Source organism: Schistocerca piceifrons, chromosome 5, assembly GCF_021461385.2.
Source record: "Schistocerca piceifrons isolate TAMUIC-IGC-003096 chromosome 5, iqSchPice1.1, whole genome shotgun sequence".
Classification (NCBI taxonomy): domain Eukaryota; kingdom Metazoa; phylum Arthropoda; class Insecta; order Orthoptera; family Acrididae; genus Schistocerca; species Schistocerca piceifrons.
In genome coordinates, this window is record NC_060142.1 from 119,415,156 (window position 1) to 119,434,580 (window position 19,425).

General features: G+C 49.0%; 1 pseudogene; it reads right to left on the reverse strand.

Moving 5' to 3' along the window:
* Positions 1 to 1,234: 1,234 nt before the first annotated feature.
* Positions 1,235 to 1,353, reverse strand: LOC124799487 (annotated as a pseudogene).
* Between the last annotated feature and the right edge of the window lie 18,072 nt (positions 1,354 to 19,425).

Consider the following 19,425-nt stretch of genomic DNA (forward strand, 5'->3'; position numbering starts at 1 on the left):
TGTACGTGACAAACGCACGGTGGCCGTTCACCAAAATAAAAGACGGAATATGCTGCCTAACCACCATCTTAACACTGCGCACACCGTTCTCGACTTGAAATATGTACGCAGACGACCATTTCTCTTTCACTACAGATAAAACAGTGCCATATGGCCGCAAGTGACGAGAAATAGTGTCGTTGCGTATTTCAAACGGAAGGTTAAATATGCGTATTTGTCGAAGACCAAAACCAGCATGAGACACAGTGACATTACTAATATTTCCGTTAAGGTGTCGAAATCTACGAACACCGTCATTAACAGAGACAACAGCATCAAACAGATCGGGAGATTTCAGTTTCAAGAACACAGAATTTAAAAACGTATCGAACTGAAAACCGAGCACATCAGTAGTAGACTACATCAAGTCCTCAAGTAACCAACGATGGATCTCGAAAGCCGAAGGTTTCTCTACGGAACGATCAAACTCGCACTGAATATTGTTCTGTCGCTCTTCACTTTCATCGTAAAGGATATCCATTACTTACAGTTCAGTAAAAAGAAAGAAAGCAACGAGGCAGAGGTAGCAGACGACACGCGAGGCGCCGCCGGCCCAGTCGCACGAGGTAAACACAGCGCGCCAGGCACCGAGGTGTTGCTGGGCGCGTGCAGCCTTCGACACTAGCGGAGGACGCATCTTGTCCCTGGTGCCCAGCGGAGGGCCTGTGCGGGGTGTGGCAGTGTCGTGCTGGAGGGCGCCACTGGTAGCGATGTGAGCTTCCTTTCCTCGCCTCGCCTCACACCGGGTGTTTGCGTAGTTTGCAGTGCATTCGCACCATTCCTGTCCCCGTCCCGACTTGTCCCGACTTTGCTCGACTGTCGCTCGCTGCCGCTCGGGTCGTGGTCCATATGACAGCGCAAGCACGACAAACGTCTGCGGGACGAGACGAGACGACTAAGGAATAAAGTCATGATTACAAACCAAATTTGGAACTCTACACTCCTACACAACAATAGGCGGTGACGTATTTCAGAAATCACCTGCCGATTCGTACTGTTTTGTCGTTTTCATAGTCTTCTTTGCAAACTTGGTTAGCACATTCTCCCTCAAACCGAGTTAATTACTGCATTTTCGTAGCATTACAGTAGTTTAAAAGGCATAAGGAAGCATCTTTGTCACAACAGAAAGGTAGTTTGAAAACTGGGCTGGCAGGGGTAGCGACATAATACCAAAACGAAAAAAAAAAAGGAAGGTAGCCAACAGCACCCAGGTTTCCCAGGTGGTCACCCATCCAAGTACTAACTGGGCCCAATGATGCTTAACTTCGGTGATCGGACGAGAACCGGTGTTTCCATCATTTTTTGTTTTTTTTTAAAGAAATAAAAAACGGCTTCACGTCGTAACAACCGGCGGTGACGACGGTCCAAAGGGAACACAAAACATACAAAAGCAACCAAGACTATACAGCCACCGAAAAAGAATAATCAGTGCGGGACACCATAAGGGAAAACTCCATTCACAGTGCAAACGAGAAAAACCGGTAAACACCGGCACCCAAGCCGAACGAGAAAGAACGAGACGTGGCACCAACAAAAACACACTTAAGCACACGGCGGGGTGTACTGACCGTGTACGGGGATCGTTGAATCCGGAAAAACTATGAGGAAAGCGCACACCACGAATTTTTTTTTTAATTTTTTTTTTGTTGATTTTTTTTTTATGTTTTTGTTTCTTTTTTTTTTTTAGCAACAGAAAACATCGCTGCTTGTGTTGTCTCCAAACCACTGTGAAGTTCTACAGCGACAGAAATTAAAAATGAGTGGAGCACAAGCACGAGGCAAAAGATGATAACGTCACTGTTAAAAACAAACACTGACTATCACTGCCACGAAAACTAAAATCAAACATTATTCAAGAAAGTCGTTTCAAACTCAAATCCGCAACACAAAAGTGCATAAATGTAACAAGGACTGCCACTAAAAGGCCAGAACTAAAAAAAAAAAACATGAAGCAACGAGCTCATCCCGTTGCGTACGAGAGTGAACGGTACAGTGTGCCACAAAAGGAAACGTAAGCATTCAATCAAACATCACTCGACACTGTGAGCGAATGGTTACAAAACGTAGGCGCACTAGATGAACTAAAAGTTATGTTCTCATTTTGTGTTTTTTTTTTTTTTTTTTTTTTTTTTGGCAATGATAATCTCAAAAACAACGGAACAATTCAAGCCCCAATCGGCTTGAAACTAACGGAAAGAAAACCAAAACGCTCGGGACAGAACTAGAAGACAAGCCACGAAAGTACTCAGCGTGGAAAGAAAAATGTTATATATAGATACATATATAGATGAATGTACATAAACAAAAGTATTAATATATACGTTATTTACGTATGGGCCGCCAATATTGCGTGAGCGTCCCGGCGGCCAATAAACACAGGCGAATTTTGGTATAACCAGATACGTAGACACACACACACACACACACACACACACACACACACACACACACACACACACACACACACACACACACACACACAAACACACAAACACAAACATTGAGAAAGGCTCAATTCACTTTATTTATCTGACGAAAAATTGCGTCGACATGCTGCATAAGTTACACTCTAAGATTCTGGTACAGAAGAAAAACAGTCCTGCGCATCAAATTAGTGACGTATTAGGAATCCGTTTAAGTCATGTATCCAAGTATCGTTTTACGTTCCATAGAAAATACAAATCAAATATTTAGAACAAAGACATGTTTGGGAAAACAATGGTGTCATCACAGCAGTTTGTCAAAAGCATAATTTAGAGCAATTGTTAAAAAATTGGCAAAAGTCTGAGTATAGTCAGTCCGGGAGTGAATAAGACGATGCTGCGCAGACAGATATTCAAGATAGAGAAAATCATCCGCCAGCTGCAATTGCAGGAGAGCATATACAGTATGTGCAGTGAGCCACGTAGTAGCCGCACGTTTCGTGGCCGGATAAGGTCGAAAATCCGGAATCAGCGCGACGTCCACTGAGAAGCTGGCAGGACTCGTGCGATTGACCAGGGCAAGAAGCTTAACGGCGATGGTCCAAATCGACGCCGATCGCGGACACGAAAATCGGTGTTCGAGTGTGTCGTCGCAGGGGCAATAATCACACAAGCCAGACGGCCGCAAATGAATGCGACACATCTTGTCGTTCGTGGGGAAGGCTCGATTCACGACCTTATACCACAAACTACTAACGTCCGGCGGCAAGTAAGAGGCGTGGATGTTGGCCCACACTGTCCGCCACGCCGATTCAGGAAAACGCAATTCCATCTTATTGCTAGCAGGCCGCCCCCGCAAAGCGGAATACACGCCCCGCGCTGATCTCGTCCGAGGATCGAGGTCGTCAGCGCCGAGATAACTCTTGTGCAAGAAAAAGTCCCGAACATAACGCAGGCGGTATGGGATCCCGGTCGGATCGAGTGGAGCCAGCTCAGAGGAGGGACGATAAACACGGAACAAAAGAGTCGTGAGATGCGAGGCGTTCTTCTCAATCGTGACACAAGTTCTATTAATCAGTAAAGCAGATGCTTTGGTCATGAAGTGGATCAGGCCAAGCCCACCTCGGTCACGCGGCAAAGTACACGTGAGATAAGCCACTTTAAAAACATCCCCCCGCCACAGAAACCAATAGACCGCTTGCGTTATGGCACGTCCTAGTTCTATCAGGACGTGAAATAGTTGGGCTAAGTACCAGGCCTTGCTGAGTAAGAACGAATTGATCAGCGCGACCCTCTGTGTTAGCGCCAAGGTGCGAGTGGCACTCAAGTGAGCCATCGCGCGTATACCATACAGAACAAGACGCCAATTGGAAGCCGCCGTCTGCAAAAGATTAGGTCGAAATCGGACGCCCAAAATTTTATGCTCACGAGTGACCGTAAACCACGGGCGCGAGAAACCGCGTGAAACCGCATGAATCGGTAGAAAGACGGTTTTACGAGGATTAATTTTCGCGCCCGATGCAAGTTCGTATGTGTTTAGAATGGCACGAATAACGTCGAAATCAGAGACCGAGGACACCAACAAACCAAGATCATCGGCATATGCACTGCACACGTATTTGGTACCGCCAAGACGCAAACCCTGACAAGAAGAGGCCAATTTCCGCAACAGAGGGTCCAAAGAGATCGCAAATAACGCCATTGATAAAGGGCATCCTTGTTTCACTGAGCATCGTACAGGAACAGGCTCCGAAAAACATCCATTAATGCAAACTCGTGATGACGACGCCGTAAACAAATTAAAGAGCATGTTGATAAAGGTCGCTCCGAAACCAAATTGTTGCAACACCCGCCGTAGATATTGGTGGCCCACCCTATCGAACGCCATAGCAAAATCGATTGACAAAATGCCCAAAGGGTGTCTGTGCGTCGTCGCATACGCAATTGCGTCGCGATACGTCAGCACAGCGTCGTAAATCGTGCGTTGTGGCACAGCACAGAATTGGTACTCACTAACCACTTTGCGTATGATCACTTTCAAACGAAGCGCTACACATTTCGTAAATAATTTGTAGTCACCGTTGAGGAGAGTGAGGGGACGTAAGTCACACATTTTACGATTAGTCGGTGTCTTTGGAGCTAGGGTCACTACGCCTTCCAAAAAAGATGGAGGAAGCGACACACCATTTAAGATTTCATTATACATAGTGGTCAGTACAGGACCAAAGAAACACCAAAAGTGAAGATAGAATTCCGGCGGGAAGCCGTCAGCGCCGGGCGATTTGTTCTTCGCACACTGTTTGAGCACGTCACGCACTTCCTCGACAGTGAACGGTTCAGTAAGGTGGAGACGATCGGTGACTGTGAGAACCCGCGGAACGTCAGCAAGGAGATCAGAGACGGCGACATCGTCACTGTCTTTAGCACTAAAAAGATCGACAAAGTGCCGGTGTGCCTCAGCAACAATCTCCGACTGAGTGCTGACGCGCACGCCATCAGCTGTTTCCAGTTCTGTGACGTAACGGCGCGCCGCCCGACGGCGCTCCCGCAAGTAATGAAACAAGGAAGGCGCTTCGTCGTCAAAGGAACCAGGAGCCTGACTCCGCACAACACTACCTTTCAGCGACTTCGTCTTCAGGGCCAAAAGACGGGTTTTAATTTGCCGAATCTGCGCCCACCTGAGACCCGGAGTGTTCGGCTGTAGGCGGATCGCGTCATTGAGACAAGTTTCATAAAACTGCATAGTGGACCTCTCCCAATGAGCAAGCTGTCGACTAAATTCACAGATAGCTTTACGGAGCGCTGGCTTCACGTATTCCACCCACCACGATAGAACAGTGGGATACACGGCACGATATTTCGCAGCCTGCTGCCACACACGAGAAACAACCGGTTCAAAACCAGGATGCGACAAATGACAAACATTAAACTTCCACATAGTCCGCATACGGGGTTTTGTGGCTAGCAAAGAATGGAAGCGACAAACATATGCACAGTGGTCCGAAAAGAGAACGGGATGCACCTTAGACTCGATAACACAACCCTTTTTGTCACCAGAAATATAAATGCGATCGATCCGGCTCCGACCGGTCACGTAATAATAAGTAAACCCCGGTTCGGCGGGATACAAATGACGCCAGGTATCGACCAATTTCATTTCCGTGACAAGCGTTTGGAGTTCTAAACATTTGTAGGGCCGTGGCTCCTGGTCTCTATCAGCCAACACACAATTAAAATCACCACCCAACACTATTGGCAGGTGGGTGCCAGAAAGAAGATGACAAATATCTCTGCTATAAAACACGCGACGCTGCAGCTTCCCCTCAGCACCGGAAGGTGCGTACACGTTCACGTATCGGATGTTGTTGACCGTACAGGCCACCCCACGCCCGTTAGGTATCGTAGCAACGTCCGTGTAAGCAATGCCGGCCCTAACTAACAACGCAGTGCCACAGTTACATTCCGGATCAAAGTTAAACAACACCTGATAGCCGGGAACAAATTGTAAAAGATCGGACACAACTTCTTGCAAAAAGACTACGTCGGCAGCGACAAAACGTAAAAAGTCCACCAAGCTCAAGTACTTAGCACGCGACGCCAAACGGTTGAGATTTACGGTAGCGACAACAGATGGAAGGTGCGCTACCATACACGAAAGAAACAAACAAAGAAGCTAGACGGTAGTGAAAGTACCGTCAGCCTCCTCCACATCCTCTCCCCAGTCATACGGTTGCGCGTGCGAAGACGCACCCGCAACATCCGTGAGCGTGGGCGCACCGGAACTTCCCACCGACATAGGTACGTCGTGCGTGGGAGGGACCGACGCGAGATCTTGTGAAGACGGGCGCGCGCGGGGCTCAGGAGGGTCCTCGGCTTTTCGCTTTTGCGAGGAATGGACCGGAATAGGCGCAGGATCGACATCGGTATCCATTGCACCGCCCGTTGCCCCAGAATGTAACACACCCTGCAAATGGCGGACCATTTCCTGCCGGCGTTCGTCCGCACGCGCGTGCTGACTACCGGCCACCGAATGCTGCTGACGGCGCCCAGAAGGGGCAGCCGGCCGAGCGCCAGGAACGACACGCTGCGCGGTTTTTTGAGACGCCTTCGGCTGTAACTTTGAAGACGTCGAACGCGGAGAAAGTTTACGTTCCGGAGACGGGCTACGCTCCCTGCCAGAAGAGGACCGTTGCGATAAAAACACAGAAGTGCTTACACTACGTGCCCGATCAACAGAGCCGCGACGCCGGGAAGCAGTGTCGCGCCGCGACCTAGGTTTTTGCGGTGCAGGAGCCTTTGGTGGAGCACAAGCAGCTACAGGAGCAGGAACCGATTCCGGAGGAAGCACAACGGGGGCAGTACGCTGATGGACAGGTTCTGAGACCGATGTGTCAGACACTTTTGGGGACGACATAAAGACGCGTTCAACAGGGATTCGGACGGGTCGGATTGTATATGTGCCACATTATGAGAGACATCAGGTGGAACAATGTCCATCACGACAACGTCGGAGGGCACCGGGTTCGCCACGATATCAGAAGCAACAACCGGAGCGGGTTCGGCACTCGTCTCTGTCGACGCGGACGGAATGTCCGACCGTGTAACAAGAGCAACATCAACAGCAACAGGCGAAGGCACGACCGACACGACCGAACCGACATCAACAACAGGGACGACAGACGTTATGTCCATTGCAACAGCGGTGTCATCACGGCGGGCAGGCGAAGGGGGTGCATCTAATGCAACTGCCGCCCACGTTGTCTGTGCGTCACCGTCATCGCCAAGTGGCAACTGCACCGAACGCCTACGGCGCGGACAATGTTGTCTAAAGTGGTCCGTAGCGTTACAATATGAACAAGTTTGTGGTTGTCCACTGTATGTAATGAAGGCACGATGACCGGCCATATACAAAAATGACGGAACATGCTTTCTCACAATCATTGGAACGCTACGAATACCATTTTCCACTTGAAAAGGGTACGCAGCCGACCACTTCTCTTTTACAACCGACAACACAGTGCCGTAGGGGCCAAGACAACGTGAGATGGTCTCGTTTTTGACCTCAAAGGGAAGGTTAAACACCCGCACATTACGAACACCAAAACCTGCATTTGTAATATTAACATTACTAACACTGCCGTCAGAATGTTTAAATTTTCGCACACCATCATTTACGGACACGATACTGTCACAAAGTTCCGAATTACTGAGCTTTACGAAAAGAGAATTGAGGAACGTGTCTAACTGCAAGCCAAGGACGTCACTATCGGTTAACTTTAAGTCATTGATTAACCAATGATGAATTTCTAAAGCAGTCGGGCGGGACACATAGCGATCGAATTCGCACTGGATATTATTCTCGCGATCTTCAGAGTCCATGTCTACTCACAGTTGTAATGAAAACCAGCAACCGCGAGGCGAAGAGCCGCCACGTGGCACAGCGAGCACGCGACTGGCACAAACACCAACGGCCGAGCGGAGCGCGCGCCGCCGAGGTGTGGCTGGGCGCGTGCAGCCTTCGACACTAGCGGAGGACGCATCTTGTCCCTGGTGTCCAGCGGAGGGCCTGTGCGGGGTGTGGCAGTGTCGTGCTGGAGGGCGCCACTGGTAGCGATGTGAGCTTCCTTTCCTCGCCTCGCCTCACACCGGGTGTTTGCGTAGTTTGCAGTGCATTCGCACCATTCCTATCCCTGTCCCCGTCCCGACTTTGCTCGACTGCCGCTCGCTGCCGCTCGGGTCGTGGTCCATATGACGGCGCAAGCACGACAAACGTCTGCGGGACTAGACGACGCTACTAAAGAATAAATTTATGATTACAAATCAAATTTGGAACTGTACAGTGCTGCCCAACAATGGCGCTGACGCATTTCATGGCTCACCTGCAGATTCGTGCTGTTTCGTCGTTTTCAAAGACTTCCCGGCAAACTTCGTTAGCACATTCTCCCTCAAACTGAGTTAATTACCGCATTATCGTACCGTTGCATAGTTTAAAATGCTTAAGAAAGTATCTTTGTCACAACAGAAAGGTAGTATGAGAAGACTGCTGACAGGGTGGCGACTTAAAAAGGAAAAATGCATGGGAGCCAAAAGTACTATTTTTTATTGGTTCATTTTTTTGTTTTTTGTTTTTGTACCATCACAGTAGTTTAAAATGCTTGAGGAAACGGATTTGTCACAACAGAAGTGAAAAGAGGGCTGGCAGGAGTAGCGACATAAAAAGGAAAAAAAAAAAGGAGAGCCAACAGCACCTTTTTTTTTTTCAGAAAGGTAGTTTGAAAATTGGGCTGGCAGGGGTAGCGACATAATAACAAAACAAAAAAGAAAGGAAAGGAGCCAACAGCACCTTTTTTTTTTTTTTGTTTTTTTTTTTTTTTTTTCGGGCCTCCCATCTCCCCTTATAGCCCGGCCTTTACTCTCTCCATGAATTGCCGTCTTTTGGCGAGCTTCAATGGCTATAAAAGGTACTGGTGGCTCCCTCGAGGTGAACCGGTGGACACAGTTCAATGACCGCCGTCATTGGCGAGGCGCATATGTAGCAATTGGGACAGTATGGCGTCCTGGTAATGTAACAAAAGGGAAATAGTCCTCCAATGCGTAAGAAACGAGGGGGAGAATGCTTCCCATTGATACGCAAGATAGAGAAAAAATAAGGAAAGAAAAGAAAGAAAAGACGGCTTCACGCCGCAACAACCGACAGTGACGACTGTCCACAAAAAGAATTAATTAAAACGCAACCAGGGCGACGCATCCACCGGAAAGGAAAAGTCATTGATAGACAAACGTTCGGGCAAGGAGCGTGGCAGGCAGGCGGCGGCAATGAGGGCAAGGGTCAATGTGCCTGAGGCCTGGCCACAGTGCCGCCCCCACACCCGTCAACACTCATATTGACCGTAAAACAAAACTATAATGCGGGACACTGGTGTGAAATTCCACACCGACAAAAGGTGAAAGAGTGTCGAGCACAGACACGGGACGAGACTTTGGAATGCTCCACAATAAAGAAATGAGAAAATGGAGAAAGAAAACTCAAACAGTCACCACCAAGACAGAGAACTGAAACTTCAGTAAAAAATCCCGTCACGCCCCAAAACGGAAAATAAACTAATAATGAAACTAATAATACGGACACACATGGCAAACAAGACGTTTGGCAATAACGGCCAGAGAAAAAAACTGAAAAGACTTCTTTTTTCGTGCGGTATTCAAGGTACGGCAATTTTCGTTCCAGAATAACTTGGGAAGATCGCAGTAAGACATATTCATATTGTGTCGCTCAAAGGCAAGAGAAAAGATAAGAGAAAAACGTCCATGCTACTCAGGTACGCAAAGCCGCGCAAAAGCATGCGCTAGTGCGACCTGCAAAAAATTAGCAAAAGTTCGCCGATAATGTGGTGATGCCTGAATCTGGGTATGTTGGGTCCATAAATAATTGAGAAAGTCCAGATCGATAGACAACTTGAGGGAGAAGATAGCAAAAACCGTGTGGCCAAGGATCCACACCGTGGCATTGCGCTTGGTGGTGGGGTAGACATCACACTGCGGAATTAAGACAGCATCCACAGTAACAGTGCGAGTGTCCACCCTCTGAATCAAACGAATCATGTCCCTGGCGACTTCCCAAACACGGCGGAAGCGGTCACACTCAAAGCGGTGTTCAATAGTGTCGTCGGCAGTACACACGTCACACCCACCAGACGGGATGAGATTAATAGAATGAAGTTTGGAGTTGGTAGGGATGGTGCGATGCACCACCTTGTACCACACCGCGTGGACGGAAGCCGGGAGAACGTCATTGGCGAGGTTTTTCCACACCGCCACCCAGTTGCAGCGTGGCAACCGATACTCCCACTTGCAGCGAATGGGAGGTCCGCGGAAAGCCGTGCAGACAGCGCTAACCGTATGGACGGAGATGGCACAAAGCGCCAGGTAACTATTATCAAGAAAGTAGCGGCGCACATAAGAAAGGTAGAACGGGATGTGAGACACAGAAACAGGGGCCACTTCAGAAAGAGGACGGTAACGATTAAAAACAAACGCAGTGGGACCGCAAGGAGCTTTCTGAATAACAGCAGTAGTTCGCTTCCAAAAAAGGGCCGCACATTTGGCGGAAAAATCAACTAGTCCTAAACCGCCATCGGACAGGTCCAAGGTGCAGACAGCATGCGATACCTTAAAAATCTCCCCCCTCCATAAAAACCAGTAAACCGCCTGTTGGATGGCGCGCCCCAACTGCTTGGGAACCGGGAGAACCTGCGCAAGGTACCATGCTCTCGCCAAGATATTGACATTTATCAAATGCACCTTATCCCGAAGGGCCACATTCCGGACCGCATAGATCCTGGCAACCGCACGAATCCGATACAGCGTAGGCCGCCAATTCAAGGCTGCCATCTGCTGTGGGTTCGAAGATAGAAGTACCCCAAGAACGGTAGGCTGCTGCTGGACACAAAACCAATCCCTATGCAGGGTACGTGCGCGGGCGGTGAGCGGCAAAAGCACAGTTTTCCGGGGATTGATAACCGCCCCCGTAGCTTTTCCAAAGTTGTGCAAAACAACATGCAACCTGTCAACGTCGTCGATATGTTCAATAAATACGCCAAGGTCATCAGCATATGCGCGACAAACCAATCTGGTAGTCCCCATCTGAATGCCGCGACATTCCTGACTGATAGAACGGAGGAGGGGATCCAGCGCAATGGCAAAAAGCGCCATGGAAAGCGGACACCCCTGCCGCACGGAGCGACCCACACGAAAAGCAGGAGTGAGACGACCATTGACACATATACGGGAAGTAGCAGGTTGCAACAAATGCGTCACGAATCGGGTAAATAGATAACCAAACCCCATGCGTACCATAACCCGACGCAAATAAAAATGACTAATGCGGTCAAAAGCATTTTTAAAGTCAACTAATAAAATCGCCGCTGTCCGGAGCCGAGCACTTTTCACGTATCCTATACAGTCTCTGTAAGCCAGGATAGCGTCAAAGATATTCCGATCTCGGACCGCACATGTTTGCTGATCACTAAGTACGGTCGGCAAGACGTTTTTAAGTCGCTGAGCGACGCAACGCGTAACGATCTTATAATCAGCATTTAATAAAGTAATCGGACGGACAGCATCGATATGAGGTACAGCACGGGATTTGGGAACAAGCGTCACAACCCCCTCCACAAAAGCAGTAGGTACAGTCACACCATTGCGAAGATCGTTCGCTAAATCCACTAAAATCTCACTTAAAAGAGGAAAAAATTTCGAATAAAATTCCGCAGGAATCCCATCGGGACCCGGAGACTTCCCTTTGGGACTCCGCCGAACGGCGTCGAAAACTTCATCAGACGTATAGGCGTCATTTAAAAGATGCCTGTCCGGGCGAGTTAAAACATGTGGAACAACCCGCAAGAAATCTCGTAACGTACCGGAATCAACGTCAACAGCACGGAAAAGCGATGCAAAATGTTCAAAGATATCGTTTTCAATTTCCGACTGTACAGAAGTCCGACCGCCGTTCCGCAACTGCCAAACAGTAATGCGCAAACGTTCGCGGCGTTTGCGTTCCCGGTTTAAATGATAAATGGACAGAGGTTCCCCAGCAACAAAACCTGCAGGCTGACTGCGGACGGTCACCCCATCACTAGCGGCACGCATGTCAATTAAAAGCTGAGCTTGAAATCGCTTCAGAGTGGGCAACAAATCGGGCTGTGACGTCACTCGCAACGCCAAATCGCGTAAACAATCCTGGCGGAAGCGAGCCGTCGCCCGACGCCAGCGTGCCGCCTCACGGCTATAATCGATTAAAAAGTTGCGAATCGCCGGCTTAGCGATCGCAACCCACCACTCAATGGTGCTACTATGACCGCCGCGAGTCCGCACCAACCTCTGCCACATACGGGTAAAACTAGTCACAAAATGGTCGTCATTAAGTAAACTACAATTAAACTTCCACAAATTAGTACGACGAGGAACACACAAACAAGGTAAGAAAAGACGACAGGAATAGCTGGAGTGGTCGGAAAATATGACAGGAGTCACGTCAGCAGTACAAATACGGGCAGACAACTGCCTAGACACACAAATGCGATCGAGACGGCTACGCCCCGCACCGTAAAAATATGTGAAATAAGTGAAATCGGGGTGTAAAACACGCCACGTGTCGAGCAAATGAAAACTAGTGGCCAAAGCACCCAGTTCGTGGCATTTGTTCGGACGCGGCTCCTGATCTCTGTCGTCTAAAACACAATTAAAATCACCCCCGACGATTAAGGTATCGACATTCCTAGATAAAAGCTGACATAAATCCCTACCATAAAATTCAGCCCTGGCCGGTTTAACATTTCCCGACGGAGCGTACACATTCACAAACACAATGCCAAAAATGGTACAGGCAACAGCACGACCGGTCGGTAAAATGTCAACATTAGAAACAGGTAAGCCAGAACGTACTAAAATGGCAGTGCCCGTATCAGAATCAGGCGCAACATTGTCAATCACAATAAAATCAGTAAAATCGTTCAAATATAAAAGCGCTTCACAAGTCACCTCTTGTAAAAAGGCGACGTGACAGTGATTATCATACAAAAAATCCTTAAGAAGCGTAGCTTTCTGCGGATTTCGCAGCTTATTAAGATTTACCGTCAAAATGTTCCACTGGCTACAGTCGTGAAACATATACACGTAGACCACAGGGAAAAAACAATAACAGAAAAACATGAAAACGCTTAAAACACAATAAAATATACCAACGTGCGCGGAGGGGGAAGGACATACAAAGAGTCGCACTAATGGGATTCACCTGCCTCAACATCCTCCGACCATGCCCGTGATTGACTAGGAGGGGGGGGCGGGGGCGGTGGGGTCCCGGAAACTGTGACGGAATCCCCTGCGACGGAATGCTCCACAGCGGGCATTACGACATCAGAAGATAAGGCCGGCACCAAATCGTGGGTGGAAGGGGGGGCACGACGATGGTGCGAATCTTCGGCCTTTCGTTTTGTTGGTAAGGGGGGGGGTGTCACAGACACAGGCGGATCTACCGCCATGTCGGAATCAGCAGCGGAAAACGGCTGACTCAAAAATGTTTTTAGGTGTTGAACCGTGATATCACGTTGTTGCGTGGCAGTTACTACAGCACCCTCCGGCTGGGTGCGGGAAGATTGCTGCTTTTTCGCCTGGCGCCTGCCGCCCCCTCCCTGAGACGGGCGCTGGCCGAGATCGGCCCCGGAGCGCGCGGCCGGCTGTCGGGAGGTCGGTTGACCAACCGACTGAGCGTGAGGGGGGGCAGGAGAACGCGCCACCGGAGACGGACTCCGATTTTTGGCCGAAACACCACGCGTATCGAAAGAAGCAGAACTACTGGCACTACGCAAACGCGGTGTGCCAGAAGCCCGAGCAACATTCCGGTCTCTACGGGGTTTAGGCGCAGTAAAAGCCTCACTGTCAACAACAACATCACTGGCAGCAGAGACACTGTCGGGGACGGGAGTTGGAACAACCGCCGATTTATCGGGTTCCGCAACCGGGACAGGATGCGGAACAACGGCCGACAGCGGCACGGATTCCGGTGAAACATCGTCCACTACCGGTTTTTTAGTAATAGGTACAGTTGTCACATCCGCGACCAAAGAGGGCTCAACAAGAGGTACAGAAACAGAGTCACTATCGGGAACAGACGTATCCATGGCGTCAGCGGCGGCCGGTACAGGGGGTGTGGCCGCGAGTGGCACACGTGCGGGGGGGGCGGAACCTAAACTCGTCGCGGCAACAGAGGCAAAACTAGGCCCACCTAAAATATCCTCACGTGGCAACTGAACAGGCGGCCTGCGTTTAGGGCAGTTTTGTCGGTAATGACCGACAGCACCACAAAAAGAACACGTCTGAGGTTGACCACTATATGTTATGAAAGCACGATGACCGTTAACTAGCAAGAAGGACGGAATATGTTGACGTACGACCATCTTTACACTCCTCACGCCATTTTCAACTTGAAAAACATAGGCGGAGGACCACTTTTCTTTAGTAACAGATAGGACGGTCCCGTACGGCCGCAAATGACGAGATATTGTGTCATTCCGGATTTCAAAAGGTAAGTTGAACACACGAACATTTCGAAGGCCAAACCCACCATGAGAAATATTTACGTTACTAATGCGACCGTCTAGATGTCTAAATTTACGGACGCCATCATTAACTTTGACAACAGTATCACATAATTCCGGAGTTTTCAACTTCAAAAACACAGAATTAATAAAAGTGTCAAACTGAACACCAAGAACGTCATCGGTCGATAAACACAATTCCTCGAGAATCCAACGATGAATTTCGAAAGCTGACGGTTTGCCAACGGAACTATCGAATTCACATTGTACGTTATTTTCACGCTCTTCACTAGCATCATAGAAACTTTCCATTACTTACGGACTTGATGAAATGTAGCCGCGAGGCAGAAGACAGACGGCACACGAGGCGCCGCCGACCAAGTCGCAGACGGAAGTACAGCGCGCTCAGCACCGAGGTGTTGCTGGGCGCGTGCAGCCTTCGACACTAGCGGAGGACGCATCTTGTCCCTGGTGCCCAGCGGAGGGCCTGTGCGGGGTGTGGCAGAGTCGTGCTGGAGGGCGCCACTGGTAGCGATGTGGGCTTCCTTTCCTCGCCTCGCCTCACACCGGGTGTTTGCGTAGTTTGCAGTGCATTCGCACCATTCCTGTCCCCGTCCCGACTTGTCCCGACTTTGCTCGCTGCCGCTCGGGTCGTGGTCCATATGACGGCGCAAGCACGCCAAACGTCTGCGGGACTAGACGACGCTACTAAAGAATAAATTTATGATTACAAATCAAATTTGGAACTGTACAGTGCTGCCCAACAATGGCGCTGACGCATTTCAGGGCTCACCTGCAGATTCGTGCTGTTTCGTCGTTTTCAAAGACTTCCCGGCAAACTTCGTTAGCACATTCTCCCTCAAACTGTGTTAATTATCGCATTATCGTACCGCTGCATTAGTTTAAAATGCTTAAGAAAGCATCTTTGTCACAACAGAAAGGTAGTATGAGAAGACTGCTGGCAGGGTGGCGACGTAGAAAGGAAAAAATGCATGGGAGCCAACAGTACCATTTTTTATTGGTTCATCTTTATTTCTTTTTTTTTTTTGTCTTCGTACCATTACAGTAGTTTAAAATGCTTGAGGAAACGTATTTGTCACAACAGAAGTGAAAAGAGGGCTGGCAGGAGTAGCGACATAAAAAGGAAAAAAAAAAAAAGGAGAGCCAACAGCACTTTTTTTTTCTTTTTTTTTCTTTTTTTTTTTTTTTTATTAAAGTTACGGGCCTCCCATCTCCCCTTATAGCCCGGCCTTATCGCTCTCCACAAAACGCCTTCCATTGGCGAGCTTCATGAGCTATAAAGGTACTGTTGACTCAATGTCCCACGACGGACTGACGAAAAAGAAAACGTATCCCCCGTTAGCATCCTTGAGAATGTCGACGTCCGTCGGGAAAAAGCGGCAGGTGCAAACAAAAAGCCATAATCCATGAAATCTTCTAAATGGAGACAAGTATTCCACCAGAAAAAACAAGATTCCAGTATACAAAAAAGATAAAACCCAAAACTAGAAAAAGAAACCACTTCCTCAGGTGTACTATTACTGGGAAAGTTCCAAACCAGTAAAGCAGAGGAGTAAAGTCCAACAAGTGTAGAAATGAAACTAAAAGAAGAAAATGAAAGTCACTGCGCGGTAATACAGGAAAGGACTAAAAATAGGACTGCCGCCACTTGGGAGACCTACATGAGAAAGTCAGTTCTGCAAAAAGAAATCGCCGATATCCACAGCATAAAAATAATCAGAAACAAGGAGAAGGTAAACCATACCGGAAATGAAAAGGAACACAAAGAATAAAAAGTAGAGTACCTCTGGTTACACGAATTTCGACAATTGTACGTTCCTGGAAAACACAACTCGAGCGGTCTAAGTAGAAGAGTATACCAAATCATCAAACCATGTTAAGTAGCCATCGACATCCGGGTAAATGCATGAGCAAGGGCAACCTGCAAAAAATTCGCGAAATTAGCACGATAGCCAGGCATGGCTGCAATTTGTTCATGCTGAGTCCATAAGTATGTAAGAAAGTCAAATTCGGTTGTCAATTTCAGGGAAAACATTGCAAAAACGGTGTGACCCAGGAGCCACACCGTGGCATTCTTCTTAGTATTCGGGTAGGCGGCGCACTGAGGGATTAAGACGTCTGTCGGCAAAACAGAGCGCGTATCCACCCGATTGATAAGGCGAACCATATCTCGGGCGGTATGCCAAACACTGCAAAAATGGCCACACACGAAACGGTGTTCAAGGGTATCCTCCACAGCACACAGGTCACAAGCTCCAGACGAGAGAAGATTAATGGAGTGGAGCTTCGCATGCGTAGGGAAGGTACGATGCACAACCTTGTACCACACTGCGTGTACAGAGGGAGGAAGAACATTGCTGGCAAGATTTTTCCATACCGTGACCCAGTTATACCACGGTAGCCGATACTCCCACTTACAACGCGCAGTAGACCCACGGAGAGCGGAGACGACATCGCTGACACGAAGGCTGGGAACGTCACAGAGCTCCAAGTAGCTGTTTTCCATATAGTAGCGACGCACATAATTAAGAAAAAAGGGAATGTGCGAGACATTCACCGGCGCCGCCGCAGATGGAGGACGATACAGATTGAAGACCGCCGCAGTGGGACCGTTCGGCGCCCTCTCCATCACAACAGTGGTCCGTTTCCAAAACAGAGCAGAGCACTTCGCGCGAAGATCTACTAAACCCAAACCACCATCTGTCGGGCTGAGAGTACAAGTGTCATACGAGACCTTAAAAATGTCACCTCGCCATAAAAACCAATACACCGCCTGCTTGAGGGCACGTTCCAATTGCCGAGGCAGTGGAAGGACCTGTGCGAGATACCACGCCCTGGCCAGAATGTTATTATTGATCAAGGCCACCTTATCACGAAGCGCCAACGTGCGAGCCGCATAGATCTTGGCAACGGCACGCACCTTGTGCAGCGTGGACCGCCAATTAAGCGCCTCCATCCGTTGTGGGTGAGAAGAAAAAAACACGCCTAGGACTTTTTGTTGTTCGCGGACGCAGAACCAGTTTCGCTGTAAAGACCGTGCGCGGGGTGTAAGAGGCAAACAAACAGTCTTAGCAGGGTTGACAATGGCACCTGTGGCTTTTTCAAAGCGTTGCAGTGCGCCATATAAATTATCAACGTCATCGGAATGGCCAAGAAAAACACCAAGGTCGTCGGCGTATGCCTTACAAATGAGGCGGTCCGCCCCGACCTGTATGCCGCGGCATTCGCGGCCGATAATCCGCAGCAACGGATCTAAGGCGACAGAAAAAAGGGCCATCGAAAGGGGACACCCCTGCCGCACCGAGCGCTCAACACGGAAAGCCGGCGTCAAGCGGCCGTTGACACTAACTCGTGACGTCGCATTCTGTAAAAGATGCTTTACCACAGTCGTAAACTTAAGGCCGAATCCCATCCGCACAAGAACCTGGCGGAGGTATACATGGCTAACGCGGTCGAAAGCATTTTTGAAGTCAATCAATAAGATAGCAGCTGTCGGCACTCTCGCACGTTTAACAAAGCCGATACAGTCGCGATATGCGAGAACGGCGTCAAAAATGTTTCGACCCGGCACCGCACATGATTGACTGTCACTGAGAACCGACGGTAAAACAACTTTAAGGCGCTGAGCCACACAGCGCGTCACAATCTTAAAGTCGGCGTTAAGTAAGGTGATCGGCCGAACAGCGTCAATACAGGGCGTCGCAGTCGATTTAGGTACTAAGGTCACTACCCCCTCCTCAAACGCAGCAGGGATAACAGCACCATCCCGTATTTCATTTAAAAGAGCTACAAAAACATCACGAAAAAGATCATAAAACTTCAAATAAAATTCAGAAGGAATGCCGTCGGGACCAGGCGATTTACACTTAGGGCTTCGTCGGATAGCGTCGTACAGGTCGTCAGGTACATAAGCAGCATTTAAATGCGTCCTATCCGCACGAGTTAAAACATGAGGTATAACTTGTAAAAAATCCCGCAACGCATCACAGTCAACGTCCAGCGCACGGAAGAGGGAACTAAAATGATTAAAAATATCCCGCTCAATGTCGGACTGGACAGTAGTCCGTCCACCATCGCACTTTTTCCAAGTACTGATTTGCAGACGGGCACGCCTCCGTCGTTCCCTGGTCAGATGGTAAAGCGACAAAGGTTCGCCATCCACAACCCCCGCAGGCTGGCTGCGCACGACGACACCATCACTAACAGCGCGCAAATCAGCGAGAAGCTTAAGCTGAAATTGCTTAAAAGCGGGCAGCAAGGCAGGCTGTGACGTCACGCGCAGCGCGAGGTCTTGTAAACACGCCTGATGGAAGCGGGCCGTAGCGCGACGCCAACGAGCCGCCTCGCGGCTAAAATCAATTAAAAACTGCCTTATCATTGGCTTGGCCTCCCCGACCCACCACTCCAGCACACTACAGTCACCTCGTCTAGTCCCGAGTAATTTATGCCACAGATTGGTAAAACACCGCACAAAATGGTCGTCGGTCAATAAAGCACAATTAAATTTCCACAGATTCTGTCGTCTGGAAACACAAAAGCGAGGCAATAAAAGCTGACAGAGGTAACCGGAATGATCAGAAAACAGCACGGGAAACATTTCCGTGCGGCAAATACGGGCAGAAAGCGAGGCAGAAATGTAAATTCTGTCCAGGCGGCTGTGCCCCGTGGAATAAAAATGAGTATAGTGGGTAACATCAGGGTTTAAAACACGCCACGTATCAACGAGCTGAAAACTGCGAATCAAGTCGCCGAGCTCGCGACAAAGGTTAGGACGAGGCACCTGATCGACAACATCTTAAACGCAATTAAAATCGCCGCCGACAACTAAAGCATCCACATTCCGGTGT